We start from the raw sequence: 17,214 nt of genomic DNA, 5'->3' as shown, positions 1-17,214 counted from the left end.
TGCAGTGGAGTGCTATACGCTGAATGTTTGCATCCCTCTAAAATTCACATGTTGAAACCTGATCTCCCATGTGATGGTATTAGGAAGTGGGGACTTTGGGAGGTACTTAGGTCATGAGGGTGGAGCCCTCATGAATCAGATTAGTGTACTTATAAAAGAGACCCTTGAGAGCACCTTTGCCCCTTCCACCATGTGAGGACACAGCCAGAAGCTGGCCATGTATGGGCCAGGAAGCAGGCCCCCATCAGATACTGAATCTGCCAGCACCTCGATCTTGGACTTTCCAACCCCCAGAACTGTGAGAAATAAATGTTTGTTGTTTAAGCCACCCAGTCTACGGTTTTTCTATTATAGCAGCCCAAAAGGACTGAAACACTGAGAGCTTAGATTTTGTGTCCCTTTACCATTTATGTTCTGCTGTCTCTTCCCCCTGTTTAACCCCAGGCCCCTCATACATCATTTATTTAAAATCATGTTGAAAATGACACATTTCTATAAAAAACAAGGTCCTACAGGAGAGCACAGGGAACTATACTCAGTATCCTGTGATAAACCATAATGGAAAAGATTATGAAAAAGAATATGTATATGTATAACTGAGTCACTTTGCTGTACAGCAGAAGTTAACACAACATTGTAAATCAACTATACTTCAATAACACTTTAAAAATGACATATTTCTAAAAATTCACCAATGTTAATACAACTCAAATCATAATTTTTCCTAAAGCATTTATTTCTTTAAAAAAAAATGGTCTCCTGTAGTACTTTTTCAAAATTTGGTAAAATCTATAGGTTCCCCCCACCCCGCCCAGTTTGAGCAAGCTCTAGTTTTCATGGAAAATCTGAAATAGTATTTTCCAGTACTTTCAGCATTAATACCTAAGTCATATTCCATGAAGGGAAAAACCATTTCTTATTCATCTAACAAAAATTTATTGAGCTTTTACTACTCCTAGGCTCTAAGGACACAACAATGAAAAAGCCAAATATGGTCCCAGCCCTGCTGGAACTTAGGGATCTGAATATTATTCAAGATAGAAAGAAAGAAGGAGATGACTCTGACCCAGGGATACCTTCTAAATATATTTAAAAAAATTTTTTAAGATATATTTTTAAAATAATGTACTACCTTCAAACAAGAGTTACCAGCATGCACATGTGACCGAAAAGTAAATTTACAGTCTTTATAATTTCACTGACAGAAAGTAAAACCCACGAATATTCCAACAGGGGAAAAACAGGATTGTACTCTATATTCAAAAATTACCAGATGACATTTTTCTCAGACTGCCAAAACAAGGATATTAGAGAGGCCTAGGGCTGCCCTGGAAGCCACCCTGCCATGGGCAGCTTGCCTTTGGAATTTGGAACTACTTGCTAAACTAGAGGCAATCTGGAAGTAGCTCAGCCTGACCCAAATGAGAACCTTGGGTAAATTCCTCCTTGCCTTTTTATGCCTGTGATCCTTGGGCACCACCCAAATTGCAAACTCTGGCTGGACAGCAACAATCCAACAATTTTCTCAATGCCAATCCTCTCTTCCTCTCTTCTCTATCCAGTTTCTTAACTCCTTGTCTCTCTTCCAACACTTCCACTGCACAGTCTGGAACTCTTATTCCTTGGTAAACACAGTCCACTCCTATGTGTCCACTTCTTCCCTGAATACTCACTCCATCTCCTGTTGCTAATTGAAAGGCAGTTCTCTACCTACAAGACCATATGCCATAAAGCCACCCCAAGGCTGTATTTTCTTCCACAGCCTACATGTTGGGCTGAGGTGAGGGTTAGGGAGAGCTATGTCACCATTCACCTTACTCCCCCACCGCATTTTCTAAACCAGGGTCACCAAACTTTTTTTTTTTAAGTACCAGATAGTAAATATTTTAGGCTTTGTGGGGATATACTGGTTCTTTTGCAACCACCTGACTCTACTGTTGTAGCTTGAAAGCAGCCATCGACAATATGCAAACAAATGGGCATGGTTGTGTTCCAATAAAACTTTATTTACGAAAACAGGCAACAAGACCAGATTTGACCCATGGGTAGTTTGCCAATCTCTAAACTATTAATATTTCATACTGTGTGAAAAAAGATAAATCCCTTCTTATTTGAAAGTCACACTAACTATATATACAGCATCCTACCTCTCCTTGCTCCTGTCATGTACGCAACTCCTAGTTCAGCCGTGTTTATTGAGGACTCTGGCATCTGGTTCACAGTCCACCTCTAGTCCCATCGTCATCCTGGATGATTTCCAAATCCATAACGGTGATCAATATACTGCCATGGCTTCACAGTGACTTGACTTCCTCAGTTCCAGTGATTTTCACCTCCATTGCATTTTGACAACCCACTCCTTTGAGAAATATTACACCTTTAATACCTTCAAACCAATTTCCCACTCTCACTACAACTGTTATCCTACAGACTTTCCAACTCTTCTCTCCCAATAAATCTGATCTTTGACCTCAGAACCCCTCCATTTTCTCCCTATTAGTTTGCCTCCGCCTGGCGTCACTTTCCCCTACCCAGTCTGCACGCCATGGTAAATCACTGTACTCTCTTGTATCCTCAATCCCCTTGCTCCCTTTTCTTTCCATTGTTCATCTGTGACTATCAAAACCATACCCACTGTGGACCTAGAGTCTGTCATACAGAGTGAAGTAAGTCAGAAAGAGAAAAACAAATACCGTATGCTAACACATATATATGGAATCTAAAAAAAAAAAAATGGTTCTGAAGAACGTAGGGGCAGGACAGGAATAAAGAGGCAGACATAGAGAATGGACTTGAGGACACGCGGAGGGGGAAGGGTAAGCTGGGACGAAGTGAGGGAGTGGCATTGACACATATACACTACCAAATGTAAAATAGATAGCTAGTGGGAAGCAGCTGCATAGCAAGGGGAGATCAGCTTGTGTTTTGTGACCACCTAGAGGGGTGGGATAGGGAGGGAGGGAGGGAGACGCAAGAGGGAGGGGATATGGGGATATATGTATAGGTACAGCTGATCCACTTTGTTATACAGCAGAAATTAACACACCATTGTAAAGCAATTATACTCCAATAAAGATGTTAAAAGAAAAACAACATACCCACTCCTGAATCAACTAAATTACCAGACTTCTCTGATCCTATAGCCAAATGGCTGAACACAGCTGGAGAAAACTCTACCACTGGTATAAATCTGAGCCACTATAAACTCATAATTTTACATCTAGCTGGGCCCTCACTACTTCAAGTCTATCCTTTCTAACGGTCTTCCTTTAACTCCCTATCACATTTATATTAGGCAAGACAACATAGTGCTGTAAAGAGATTGCAGGCTTGTAAACCAGATAGACTCAGGTTTGATATCTGGTTCCACCATTTACTAGCTGTATGGTCTTGAGTAAGTTATTTAACTTTTTTGCCTCAGTTTCCTCATGAGTAAAATGGGAAAAAGAATACCTACTTTATATGTTAAATAAGATAATGTATGCAAAACAATTAACACAGTGCCTGACACTCAGCAGTTGCTGAATAAATGATAGCTATTAATAATAGCTCATGTTCAGTAGGTGACTATACCTCCTACTGCGATAAGACCATTAAGTGTTTCTTAGCCTGAGTTCCCCAGAAGGCAGAGCAATGGTTTATGTGCTATTTGGTTGAATCATATGGAAGTGCTGAAATTCGGCCATTTGACATACAAAAACCATAAGACTCAGCCTAAATATGTTATTAGAGTGCACTCCCAGGGAAGCAGGAGGGAGGGAAAAGAGGGAAATGAAGGAATGAGAGAGTCAATAGGAAGGTTTTCTTTGTCAAAGGTTTGCAGCCTTCGGCTGTGTTAACTCCTCTGCATTTCCAGGCTATTCCAGGCTACGCTGTGCATGGGCGCCCCAGGCTGTCCCACGCTGTCTCAAGCCTCAGTGTCCACGGAAAACGGCAGAGCCCAGCACTGAGAAGCGTGGGCTTTGCACCTTGTCAGTCTGTCCGAGCCCATTGAGAGAATGGGCTGAGACAAAGCAATGGCCAAAGGCCCCTGAGACAATAAGGCCCAGAGGATCTGAACTGGTGAGTAAGAGGTGGCTGATAGAAAATGTGCCTCGATTTCCTTTCACTTTGCAAACTTTCCTGTAACTCTAATCCACTCTTTTGGTCAGAGGAAGGGACGTGGCTCCTCCTATTCAGGGCTATTACCCACCCCTCCAGCTCCCCCATCCTCCCGACCCACCCTGTGCTCCTATTTCCATCCCTCCTACCTCCTCCAGCCCACCCACCCTGGATTTTTTTACCTTCAACTCTCTCACTCCTCCGATCTCTCCCCCTCTACCAATATACCTGCTTGGGGCTTTCCTTTCCTTTAAATATCCTTCTTTACTTTGCACAGGCTTCTAGCCACTTCCTTTTCTTCTCAGCAAAATACCTGAAATGAGTAATCCAGGTTTACTCTGTCTATTTGCTCACCACGTGGACTGATCTCATCGCTCTACCCAAATACCTTCACCGCGGCCACCACTGATGGCCATATCTGGTAGACATAATTCTAGCCCCATCTATCTTGGTTTCTCTGCAGCATTTGGTCCTGTGGACCCCTCCCTCCTTCTCAGTTTAGTTACCACACCACCATTATTTGCTGCTTCTCCTACTGCTTTTCCTGGCCTCTTTTTCTCTCAGCCTCTATCCAGTCCTTAAGTGTTGGTGTTCCCCAGAGTTCTTCCCTTCTCCTAGTACCCCACACACTCTCCATGGAGGATATCATCCATTTCCTGGATTTCAACTATTACTATGCGCTGGTAACTACCAAATTCATCTCCAGCCAGACCTCTCCCTCCACACTCATCTTGGAAATGCCTGCCAAACAGCTGGATATATCAACCAAAGCACAATTGTTCATAAAAAACTCTTAAACTCCTCCTGGCACTACTAAGGTCAGCTGAAGTATGCGGACCAGAGTAGAGCTACAGTCCAAAGGAGCATATCCTGCACACTCCCCAGCACAAGGCATGGGGGATACAGATGAGGATGACAAGGAATACTGACTTGCTCAGTGTGGCTCCTTTAACATGCTCTACCTATTCCTACCAATAGGTACTAGGCACTACATAAAATGTGTTGCCAATAATTACTATCATATTTTTAGTTCAATTACTAATTCCTGAACTTCCCTTCCCAGGCTGACACACACCTTCCACCCCATTCTATCTCTCTTAAGTCTTCCATACAGAGACTTCAAATAGTCTTTCTTTGTATTATGTTTTGGAACTGGATACACATAGTTGAATCCCAGGTCATGGTTTTGGAACTTTCCAGTTAAAACTCAGCTCTGGTCCAGCAATGTTCTGACCTAGCTGTCCTGGCCCAATGGTGGACACTCAAGAACAAGTGGATGAAATGGGAGTTAGGCAAGATTAAGAAGGACGTTGAATATCAGATTATGAACTATGGACTTAAACTTGTAGGAAGTGGGGAGTCTGTGAAGTTTCTAAGCAGGAAAGCAAGAGGCTGAAAACGAAAGCCATGTTTTAGATTCTGGTAGAGTGAGAGTAGTAGTAGTGAAAATGGACTGAGAAGGAAAACTGGAAGCATGGAAATCTATTAGAAGTATGTTTCAGGAATCCAGAAATGAGGTAATCAGCCCAGCCCAGTCAACCACACCTGCATCAACCCTTCACACTTAATCCCTTGTCAGATCAAATCTAAATGGGGACCCCTCAGCCAACACTGGAGGACAGATGGCTGTATTTGGAATAATTTCAGAACATCACAATAACCAGTAATGAAACTGATATCACTACAGGACACTCTTTTGATGGTTTAAATTTTTAAAGAGAGGTCCTTTGCCACTTCAACATAAGTGTCTGAAGTGTCCCCTTTGCTTTGAGCACTAAAATTTGGGGTTATTTACTAAGGCAGTGCCAATAATAAAGGATGACTATCTCCAAGATTGCTGATTCCTTGTTTTGCAAATTGCCCTTCATTAGGCTTTCACTTTAGAATCAAATTACAAGATTTTTTTTTTTTAAACTCTCTTTAAAGGCTCACACAGCTTTTACAGGTGTAGCCCTGGAAAGAGGGTGTTAATTAGCAATACTTCTAGATCTGACAAAAACTGATATGAAAACGGTGTGTAACGATCTTTGGCTGATCAACTCTAGCTTTACTTACTCAAGTAAGGAAAGAAATTGTACTCATTTGTCCCTATATATAACTGACTTCTCATTTGAATCCTACCACCAAAGCAACTGTAATAAAAATATAAAATGTAGTGGTGCAAAGAAAGAGTGGTAGACAATCTCATAGTCAAAGATTATAAGCTTTTATTTTAATAGTTACAGGAAAACCAATTCAATAAACTAAGTAAGACTAAGAAGATGATTAGAATTAGGAAAGAAATACCCATAGTTCACCAAAATAAAATGTCTTGTACTTGTGAGACAATGGAACATATTTTTTTACTTCAGCTGTGATGTATATACTATACATGCTATCTAAAAGTCTCAGAGATACTTTACATTATCTACAATAAATTAGTAGGAGATTCAGTTTAATAACAACTGGATATGGATAGAAATAATTTCACTTCAAATTTTAAAAAATAAGATCAGCTAGCACATCTCCCTTGATCACTACACTGCAGAATAGAGTAAGGCTGTGCCCAAGCCAACAAGATAATTTTGTAATCAAATGTCATTTAAAATAAAGAGTTATGCAAATTGAATCTTGGATGGTCATAAAACCATTAAATTATTACAAAATTGAAGAGCAAATCAAAATCCAAAGCATGATCTATGATTTTTCTGTCCATGCTAATGCATATTATTAACTATTTTAAACTTCATTCTTCTTAAATGTAAGGGAAGACACATCTCTGAACATTGAGCCTGTTTCCTATCAGTGCCTGTTTCCTATCAGTTTTCTGAGATTTCTTCAAGATTAGCTGCATATAAATTTATCCTGCCTCTAAGATGTCAGTGGTGTATTTTGATCTGAGGTTGTTGACACTGTTTCTAATGCTTGAAATATTTAGGTCAACCAACTGATATAACAAGTGATATGAGTGGTGGATAAACCATATATCTGTGTCTCATGGTAAGCAACTTTCTTTTTCATGTTGCTTGTGTCCATACTTGTATAAAAGAAACTCAGGACTTTGACTTTCATTTTGGGATGACTAAATGAAGTCAAAAGAATAGGTGATGTCAGCATGGACAAAGTGAGATCAGCGGTTTCTTAATAATTATTTGACCTTTATTTTTCATCAATTAAAAATGTATTGAGGGGCCAGACTATGCTTAGTGCTGGAAGGAAGTTGAGGGGGACAAGACATAGTCCCTTCTCCCATTTTCGACTACAATACAAAATAAGTGTCATAAGAAGTATGGAGTCTCATTAGATTTCGGGGATGGAAGTGGATGGCTGCCATTTGAAGAATAACATGACACACCATTGAAAATACAAAAACCTTCAAGAGCATCAATATCCTCTATTAGAGGAACAAACCAAGGTCATTAACATTCCATTAAGGGAGGATGAAAGATTAGTCACTGGGAGGAGGATGAGTATGACTTCAACATCAGTCCCTCATTAGGAGCAAAATCTTTCAGATTGGGCCATCCTAGAGAGTAGGTGACCACTTGACATGGAGTACTTCAGGGTCACCAGAAAGGTCACTCAATGTAAAAAAATTCTCCCTGGAGACCAACCTCCAAGACTCTTCAGAGATTCTTTACTCTGGTTTAAGGCACTGCATTTCTAGGAAGCAAAAAGCAAATACCTCTTAGAGGAGTAATACACTAGCTTTTATCAATAGAAATTAGCTTTTTTTGAACATGATAGGCAGCTGGGTGACAATGAATACTTGACACAGATATGGGAGAGAGTTTTCAACTGTGCAGAGCTCTTAAGAAAGCTAGATGACGGCATAAGAGCACTGGGTGATTGGACCAAAGGGCATCTAACGGCAGTAGAGGAGGCCACACACTAGCTTCACAATTTTCCCAAAGGCCAGCCTGCTCCCAGACAAACAAAACAGACAAATTACTGCCTAATTATAACAATTCTACACACTTTTCCTAAAGATGTTCTTGGTATTGGAATCATTTATATCTTTAGCTCAGCAAGATCGGGCAGGATTTAAGTGTTAAAAACAATGAAATCATGTGTACTAGAAGAAAATGTGGGTGAATATTTTTCATATTTTTGAGTGGGAAAGGTCTTTCTAAACATGGCACAAAACACGAAGTCATAACATAAAAGACTGATCAATTTGACCACCCAAAAATAAAGAAACAAATTTACAGGGCAAAAACAACCACAAAATAAAAAATAAACTAGAACTTAAAGCCAGAATATATGGATAACTCTTCCAACTCAATAATCAAAAGACAAATAACTCAATTTTAAAATGGGTAGAGACACTTCCAGTCAGGCACATAAGGAGCTTGAAAGGCATCACTCCCTCCTAATAAGTAAAATGCTGACTAAACCAAAACATCAACGACTCTTTAGATCCATCAGACAAATGAGGTCACAGGCAGCCAAACTGCTGCCCCAGAATTAGAGAGACTAACAGGCAAATACAGAAAATCACAACTTACTGGAGCAGGAACCCATAAGCAGAAACCTCCATGGGAACCATTACCAGGGTATGAAAACCTGTACTATAACTGACAAATTGCTGGAGGCTAGTCTAAGAGTTAAAAACTCCAGAGGGGCCCAGGCATAGGGGAGCCCCCACACTTTGTGAGTTTTACTTTCAGAAGCTCTAGCAGGTTCTCTCCGTGAATATTGGAGAAAAATCTTCTCATGCCTCCAGCAGGAGGAGAAAAGTAACCATTTTGAAATATACCAGATAATTCTATTCTTCTTAACAAGGTCTGCCTTCAAAATAAACTATTTTGCCATCACAAAACCTATTGGAGTCTTTGGTAATAAGAGTCTAACCAAACCAGGGGAAGGGAAAAACCCAACCTCAGCCTACTCTAGACATCCTGTACCACTTAAGGGAGAACAAAACTGAGAAGCACTTGTGAAGTTCACAGCCCAGAACGTAGGCTCACTAAAAGCCTGAGACCTAATCATAGTTCCAAAGAACACTTCCCCTCCTCCTACACCTTACCACCACACCACTAAAAGTCTATTAATTAGAGATCCTTTTACCTAAAACATCATGTCCAGCTTTCAGCAAAAAAATTACAAGGCATACTACATGGCAAAAAACAAAAAAACACAGTTTGAAGAGGCAGAGCAAGCATCAGAACCAGACTCAGATATGGCAAGGATGTTGGAATTAATAGATCAGGAATTTAAAACAACTATGATTAATATGGTAAGGGCCCTAATGGAAAAAGTAGACAACATTCAAGAACAGGTGAATAATATAAGCAGAGAGATGAAAATTTTAAGAAAGAATCAAAAGGAAATTCTAGAGATCAAAAACATTGTAACACAAATGAAGAATGCTTTTTTTTATGGACTCATTATTATATTGGACAAGGATGAAGAAAGAATCTCTGAATTTGAGGATATCTCAACAAAAACTTCTAAAACTGAAAAGCAAAGGGAAAAAAGGCTGAAAAAAAAGAACAGAATATCCAATAACTGTCAGACAACTACAAAAGGCGTAATATATGTATAATGGGACTATCAGAAGAAGAAAGAGAGAAAGGAACAGAAGAAATATTTGAAGCAATAATAATGACTGAGAATTTCCCCAAATTAATGTCAGACACCACACTACATATCCAGGAACCTCTGAAACACCAACTAGGATAAATACCAAAAAACTACACCTAGGCCTATCATATTCAAATTGCAGAAAATCAAAGATAAAGAAAAAAATCTTGAAATAAGCCAAGAGGGGGAAAAAATCCTTATCTACAGAGGGACAAAGATAGGAATTATATCCAACTTCACAGAAACCATGCAAGCAAGAAGAGTTGAGTTAAATATGTATAGTATTGGGAGAAACAAAAACACCAACCTAAAATTTTGTACTCTGTGAACTTATCCTTCAAAAGTAAAGGAGAAATAAAGACTTACTCAGACAAACAGATATGGAGGGAATTTTTTGCCAGTAGACCTGCCTTGCAAGAAATGTTAAAAGAAGTTCTTCAGAGATAAGTAAAATAAGATAGGTCAGAACTTAGATCTACATAAAGAAAAGAAGAGCACTGAAGAAGGAATAAGTGAAAGTAAAATAAAAACGTTTACTTTTCTTATTCTTAATTGATCTAACAGATAACAGTTTGTTCAAAATAATAATAGCAACAATATATTCAATTATATAAAGCTTATGTGCTTATATATAAATAAAATAGATGACAAGCAATGATACAAGGGACAGGAGATTGGTTCAAGATGGCAAAGTAGAAGGACATGCTCTCACTCCCTCTTGCGAGAGCACTGGAATCACAACTAACTGCTGAACAATCATCGACAGGAAGACACTGGAACTCACCAAAAAAGATACCCCACATCCAAAGACAAAGGAAAAGCCACAATGAGATGGTGGAGGGGCGCAATCACGATAAAATCAAATCCCATAACTGCTGGGTGGGTGACTCACAAACTAGAGAACACTTATACCACAGAAGTCCACACACTGGAGTGAAGGTTCTGAGTCCCACGTCAGGCTTCCCAAACTGGGGGTCCGGCAACGAGAGGAGGAATTCCTAGAGAATCAGACTTTGAAGGCTAGTGCGATTTGATACAGGACTTTGACAGGACTGTGGGTAAACAGAGACTCCACTCTTGGAGGGCACACACAAAGTAGTGTGCACATCGGCACCCTGGGAAGGAGCAGTGACCCCACAGGAGACTGAACCAGACCTACCTGCTGGTGTTGGGGGGGCTCCTGTGGAGGTAGGGGGTGGCTGTGTCTCACGGTGAGGACAAGGACATTGGCAGCAGAAGTTCTGGCAAGTATTCCTTGGCGTGAGCCCTCCCAGAGTCCGCCATTAGCCCCACCAAAGAGCCCGGGTAGGCTCCAGTGTTGGGTTGCCTCAGGCCAAACAACCCACAGAGAGGGAACCCAGCCCCACCCATCAGCAGACAAGCAGATTAAAGTTTTATGGAGCTCTGCACTAGAGCAACAGCCAGCTCTACTAAACACCAGTCCCTCCCATCAGGAAACTTGCACAAGAATCTTAGATAACCTAATCCACCAGAGGGCAGACAGCAGAATCAAGAAGAACTACAATTGTGCAGCCTGTGGAACAAAAACCACATTCACAGCAAGACAGACAAGAAAAAAGGCAGAGGGCTATGTACCAGGTGAAGGAACAAGATAAAACCACAGAAAAATAACTAAATAAACTGCAGATAGGCAACCTTCCAGAAAAAGAATTCAGAATAATGATAGTGAAGATGATCTAGGACCTCGGGAAAAGAATGGAGGCAAAGATCAAGAAGATTCAAGAAATGTTTAACAAAGACCTAGAAGAATTAAAGAACAAACAAACAGAGATGAAAAATACAATAACTGAAATAAAAAATACACTAGAAGGAATCAACAGCAGAATAACTGAGGTAGAAGAACAGATAAGTGACCTGGAGGACACAATGGTGGAATTCACTGCTGCAGAACAGAATAAAGAGAAAAGAATGAAAAGGAATGAAGACAGCCTAAGAGACCTCGGGGACAACATTAAACGCAACAACATTCTCATGATAGGGGTCCCAGAAGGAGAAGAGAGAGAGAAAGGATCCGAGAAACTATTTGAAGAGATTATAGTAGAAAACTTCCCTAACATGGGAAAGGAAATAGCCACCCAAGTGCAGGAAGCGCAGAGAGTCCCATACAGGATAAACCCAAGGAGAAACGTGCTGAGACACATAGTAATCAAATTGGCAAAAATTAAAGACAAAGAAAAATTACTGAAAGCAGCAAGGGAAAAATGACAAATAACATACAAGGGAACTCCCATAAGGTTAACAGCTGATTTCTCAGCAGAAACTCTACAAGCCAGAAGGGGGTGGCATGACATATTTAAAGTGATGAAAGGGAAAAACCTACAACCAGGATTACTCTAACCGGCAAGGATCTCATTCAGATCCAATGGAGAAATTAAAAGCTTTACAGACAAGTGAAAGCTAAGAGAATTCAGCACCACCAAACCAGCTCTACAACAAATGCTAAAGGAACTTCTCTAAGTGGGAAACACAAGAGAAGAAAAGGACCTACAAAAACAAACCCAAAACAATTAAGAAAATGGTAATAGGAATATACATATCAATAATCACCTTAAACGTGAATGGATTAAATGTTCCAACCAAAAGACACAGTCTCGCTGAATGGATACAAAAACAAGACCCATATATATGCTCTCTACAAGAGACCCACTTCAGACCTAGGGACACATACAGACTGAAAGTGAGGGGATGGAAAAAGATATTCCATGCAAACGGAAATCAAAAGAAAGCTGGAGTAGCAATATTCATATCAGATAAAATAGACTTTAAAATAAAGAATGTTATAAGAGACAAGGAAGGACACTACATAATGGTCAAGGGATCAATCCAAGAAGAAGATATAACAATTATAAACATATATTCACACAACATAGGAGCACCGCAATACATAAGGCAACTGCTAACAGCTATAAAAGAGGAAATCAACAGTAACACACTAATAGTGGGGGACTGTAACACCTCACTTACAACAATGGACAGATCATCCAAAATGAAAATAAATAAGGAAACAGAAGCTTTAAATGACACAATAGACCAGATAGATTTAATTGATATTTATAGGACATTCCATCCAAAAACAGCAGATTACATTTTCTTCTCAAGGGCACATGGAACATTCTCCAGGATAGATCACATCTTTGGTCACAAATTAAGCCTTGGTAAATTTAATAAAACTGATATCATAACAAGCATCTTTTCTGACAACAACGCTATGAGATTACAAATCAATTACAGGGTAAAAAACATAAAAACACAAACACATGGAGGCTAAAAAATACGTTACTAAATAACCAAGGGATCACTGAAGAAATCAAAGAGGAAATAAAAAAAATACCTAGAGACAAATTACAAAGAAAACACGACAATCCAAAACCTATGGGATGCAGCAAAAGCAGTTCTAAGAGGGAAGTTTATAGCAATACAAGCCTACCTCAAGAAACAAGAAAAATCTCAAATAAACAATCTAAACTTACACCTAAACAAACTAGAGAAAGAAGAACAAACAAAACCCAAAGTTAGTAGAAGGAAAGAAATCATAAAGATCAGATCAGAAATAAATGAAAAAGAAATGAAGGAAACAATAGCAAAGATCAAAAAAACTAAAAGCTGGTTCTTTGAGAAGATAAGCAAAATTGATAAACCATTAGCTAGACTCATCAAGAAAAAGAGGGAGAGGACTCAAATCAATAAAATTAGAAATGATAAAGGAGAAGTTATAACAGACACCGCAGGAATACAAAGCATCCTAAGAGACTACTACAAGCAACTCTGTGTCAATAAAATGGACAACCTGGAAGAAATGGACAAATTCTTAGAAAGGTATAACCTTCCCAGGCTGAACCAGGAAGAAATAGAAAACATGAACAGACCAATCACAAGTAATGAAATTGAAACTGTGATTAAAAATCTTCCAACAAAAGTCTAGAACCAGATGGCTTCACAGGTGAATTCTATCAAACATATAGAGAAGAGCTAACACCCATCCTTCTCAAACTCTTCCAAACAATTGCAGAGGAAGGAACAATCTCAGACTCATTCTACGAGGCCAGCATCACCCTGATACCAAAACCAGACAAAGATGTCACAAAAAAAGAAAACTACAGGCCAATATCATTGATGAATATAGATGCAAAAATCCTCGACAAAATATTAGCAAACAGAATCCAACAGCACATTAAAAGGATCATACACCATGATCAAGTGGGATTTATCTCAGGGATGCAAGCATTCTTCAATATATGCAAATCAATCAATGTGATACACCATATTAACAAATTGAAGAAGAAAAACCATATGATCATCTCAATAGATGCAGAAAAAGCTTTTGACAGAATTCAACACCCATTTATGATAAAAATTCTCCAGAAAGTGGGCATAGAGGGAACCTACCTCAACATAATAAAGGCCATATACAACAAACCCACAGCAAACATCATTCTCAATGGTGAAAAACTGAAAGCATTCCCTCTAAGATCAGGAAGAAGACAAGGATGTCCACTCTCATCACTATTATTCAACATAGTTTTGGAAGTCCTAGCCATGGCAATCAGAGAAGAAAAAGAAATAAAAGGAACACAAATTGGAAAAGAAGAAGTAAAACTGTCACTGTTTGCAGATGACATGATACTATACATAGAGAATCCTAAAGGTGCCACCAGAAAACTATTAGAGCTAATCAATGAATTTGGTAAAGTTGCAGGATAGAAAACCAATGCACAGAAATCTCTTGCATTCCTATACACTAATGATGAAAAATCTGAAAGAGGAATTAAGGAAACACTCCCATTTACCACCACAATAAATAGAATAATATACCTAAGAAGAAACCTACCTAGGGAGACAAAAGACCTGTATGCAGAAAACTATAAGACACTGATGAAAGAAACTAAAGTTAATATAAACAGATGGAGAGATATACCATGATCTTGGATTGGAAGAATAAACATTGTGAAAATGACTATACTATTCATAGCAATGTACAGATTCAATGCAATCCCTATCACATTACCAATGGCATTTTTTACAAAACTAGAACAAAAAACACAAAAGATCCTGAATAGCCAAAGCAATATTGAGAGAGAAAACGGAGCTGGCGGAATCAGGCTCCCTGACTTCAGACTACACTACAAAGTTACAGTAATCAAGACAGCATGGTACTGGAACAAAAACAGAAATATAGATCAGTGGAACAGGATACACAGCCTAGAGATAAACCCTGGCATATATGGTCACCTTATCTTTGATAAAGGAGGCAAGAAATACAATGGAGAAAAGACAGCTTCTTCAATAAGTGGTACTGGGAAAACTGGACACCTACATGTAAAGTAATGAAATTAGAACACTCCCTAACATGATACACAAAAATAAACTCAAAATGGATTAAAGACCTAAATGTAAGGCCAGACATTCTAAAACTCTTAGAGGAAAACATAAGCAGAACACTCTATGACGTAAATCACAGCAAGATCCTTTTTGACCCACCTCCTAGAGAAATGGAAGCAAAAACAAAAATAAACAAATGGGACCTAATGAAACTTAAAAGCTCTTGCACAGCAAAGGAAACCATAAACAAGACGAAAAGACAACCCTCAGAATGGGAGAAGATATTTGCAAATGAATCAACGGGCAAAGGATTAATCTCCAAATTATACAAACAGCTCATGCAGCTCAATATTAAAGAAACAAACAACCCAATCCAAAAATGGGCAGAAGACCTAAATAGACATTTCTCTGAAGAAGATATACAGATTGCCAAAAAACACATGAAAATATGCTCAACATCAGTAATCATTAGAGAAATGCAAATCAAAACTACAATGAGGTATCACCTCATACCAGTCAGAATGGCCATCATCAAAAAATCTACAAACAATAAATGCTGGAGAAGGTGTGGAGAAACGGGAACCCTCTTGCACTGTTGGTGGGAATGTAAATTGATACAGCCACTATGGAGAAAAGTATGGAGGTTCCTTAAAAAACTAAAAATAGAACTACCATACGACCCAGCAATCCCACTACTGGGCATATACCCGGAGAAAGCCCTAATTCAAAAAGCGTCATGTACCACAATGTTCACTGCAGCACTATTTACAATAGCGAGGACATGGAAGCAACCTAAATGCCCATCGACAGATGAATGGATAAAGACGATGTGGCACATATATACAATAGAATATTACTCAGCCATAAAAAGAAATGAAATTGAGTTATTTGTAGTCAGGTGGATGGACCTAGAGTCTGTCATACAGAGTGAAGTAAGTCCAAAAGAGAAAAACTACTGTATGCTAACACATATATATGGAATCTAAAAAAAAGGTTCTGAAGAATCTAGGGGAAGGACAGGAATCAAGATGCAGACGTAGAGAATGGACTTGAGGACACGGGGAGGGGGAAGGGTAAGTTGGGACGAAGTGAGAGTGGCATGGACATATATACACTACCAAATGTAAAATAGATAGCTAGTGGGAAGCAGCCGCATAGCACAGGGAGATCAGCTCAGTGCTCTGTGACCACCTAGAGGGGTGGGATAGGGAGGGTGGGAGGGAGACGCAAGAGGGAGGGGATATGGGGATATAGGTATATGTATAGCTGATTCACTCTGTGATACAGCAGAAACTAACACACCATTGTTGAGCAATTATACTCCAATAAAGATGCTAAAAAAGAAAAGTTAAACCACTTGGGATTCTATTTTGAATGGAAAATATCTCCCAGAAGATTTTTGAAAATATCTCCCAGAAGATTTTTGAAAATTAAAGGTAATACCCAGGCAAAATAAAATAGGTTTAACAAGAAAGAAGAGCAAGGCATAAAAAAATCATGTATATAGGAATCGAACTTATGGTTACCACAGGGGAGGGGAAAGATAAATTAGGAGTTTGGGATTAACATATACACACAACTATATATAAAATAGATAAACAACAAGGACCTTTCTGTATAGCACAGGGAACTATATTCAGTACCTTGTAGTAACCTATAGTGGAAAAGGATCTGAAAAAGAATATATACATATATATATACACACACACACATATATATTTATATATAAATATATATGTATATATATATATGTGTGTGTGTGTGTGTGTATATATATATATATATATATATATATGTATATATATTGGGTTGGCCAAAAAGTGTCTTAGGTTTTTAAGTAAAAATAAAGGACACATTTTTCGTTTTCACCAAGAACTTTATTATGTATTCACCCTTTTGTTCCACTAACTTCTGCCATTTTTCAGGCAATTTCATAATTCCATCTTCTCAAAACTTTTTATCTTTTTGAGCAAAAAACTGTTCCAGGTGCCTTTTACAGTATTCCAGGGAATTCAAAGTTTTTCCATTAAGACAATTTTGTAAAGACATAAATAAATGGAAATCCGAAGGTGCAATGTCTGGTGAATATGGTGGATGAATCAGAACTTCCCAGCCAAGCCGTAACAGTTTTTGCCTGGTCATCAAAGAAACATGCAGTCTTGCGTTATCCTGATAGAAGACTATGCATTTTCTGTTGACTAATTCTGG

Source organism: Pseudorca crassidens, chromosome X (assembly GCF_039906515.1).
Source record: "Pseudorca crassidens isolate mPseCra1 chromosome X, mPseCra1.hap1, whole genome shotgun sequence".
Lineage (NCBI taxonomy): Eukaryota > Metazoa > Chordata > Mammalia > Artiodactyla > Delphinidae > Pseudorca > Pseudorca crassidens.
This window is presented reverse-complemented; position numbering follows the sequence as displayed.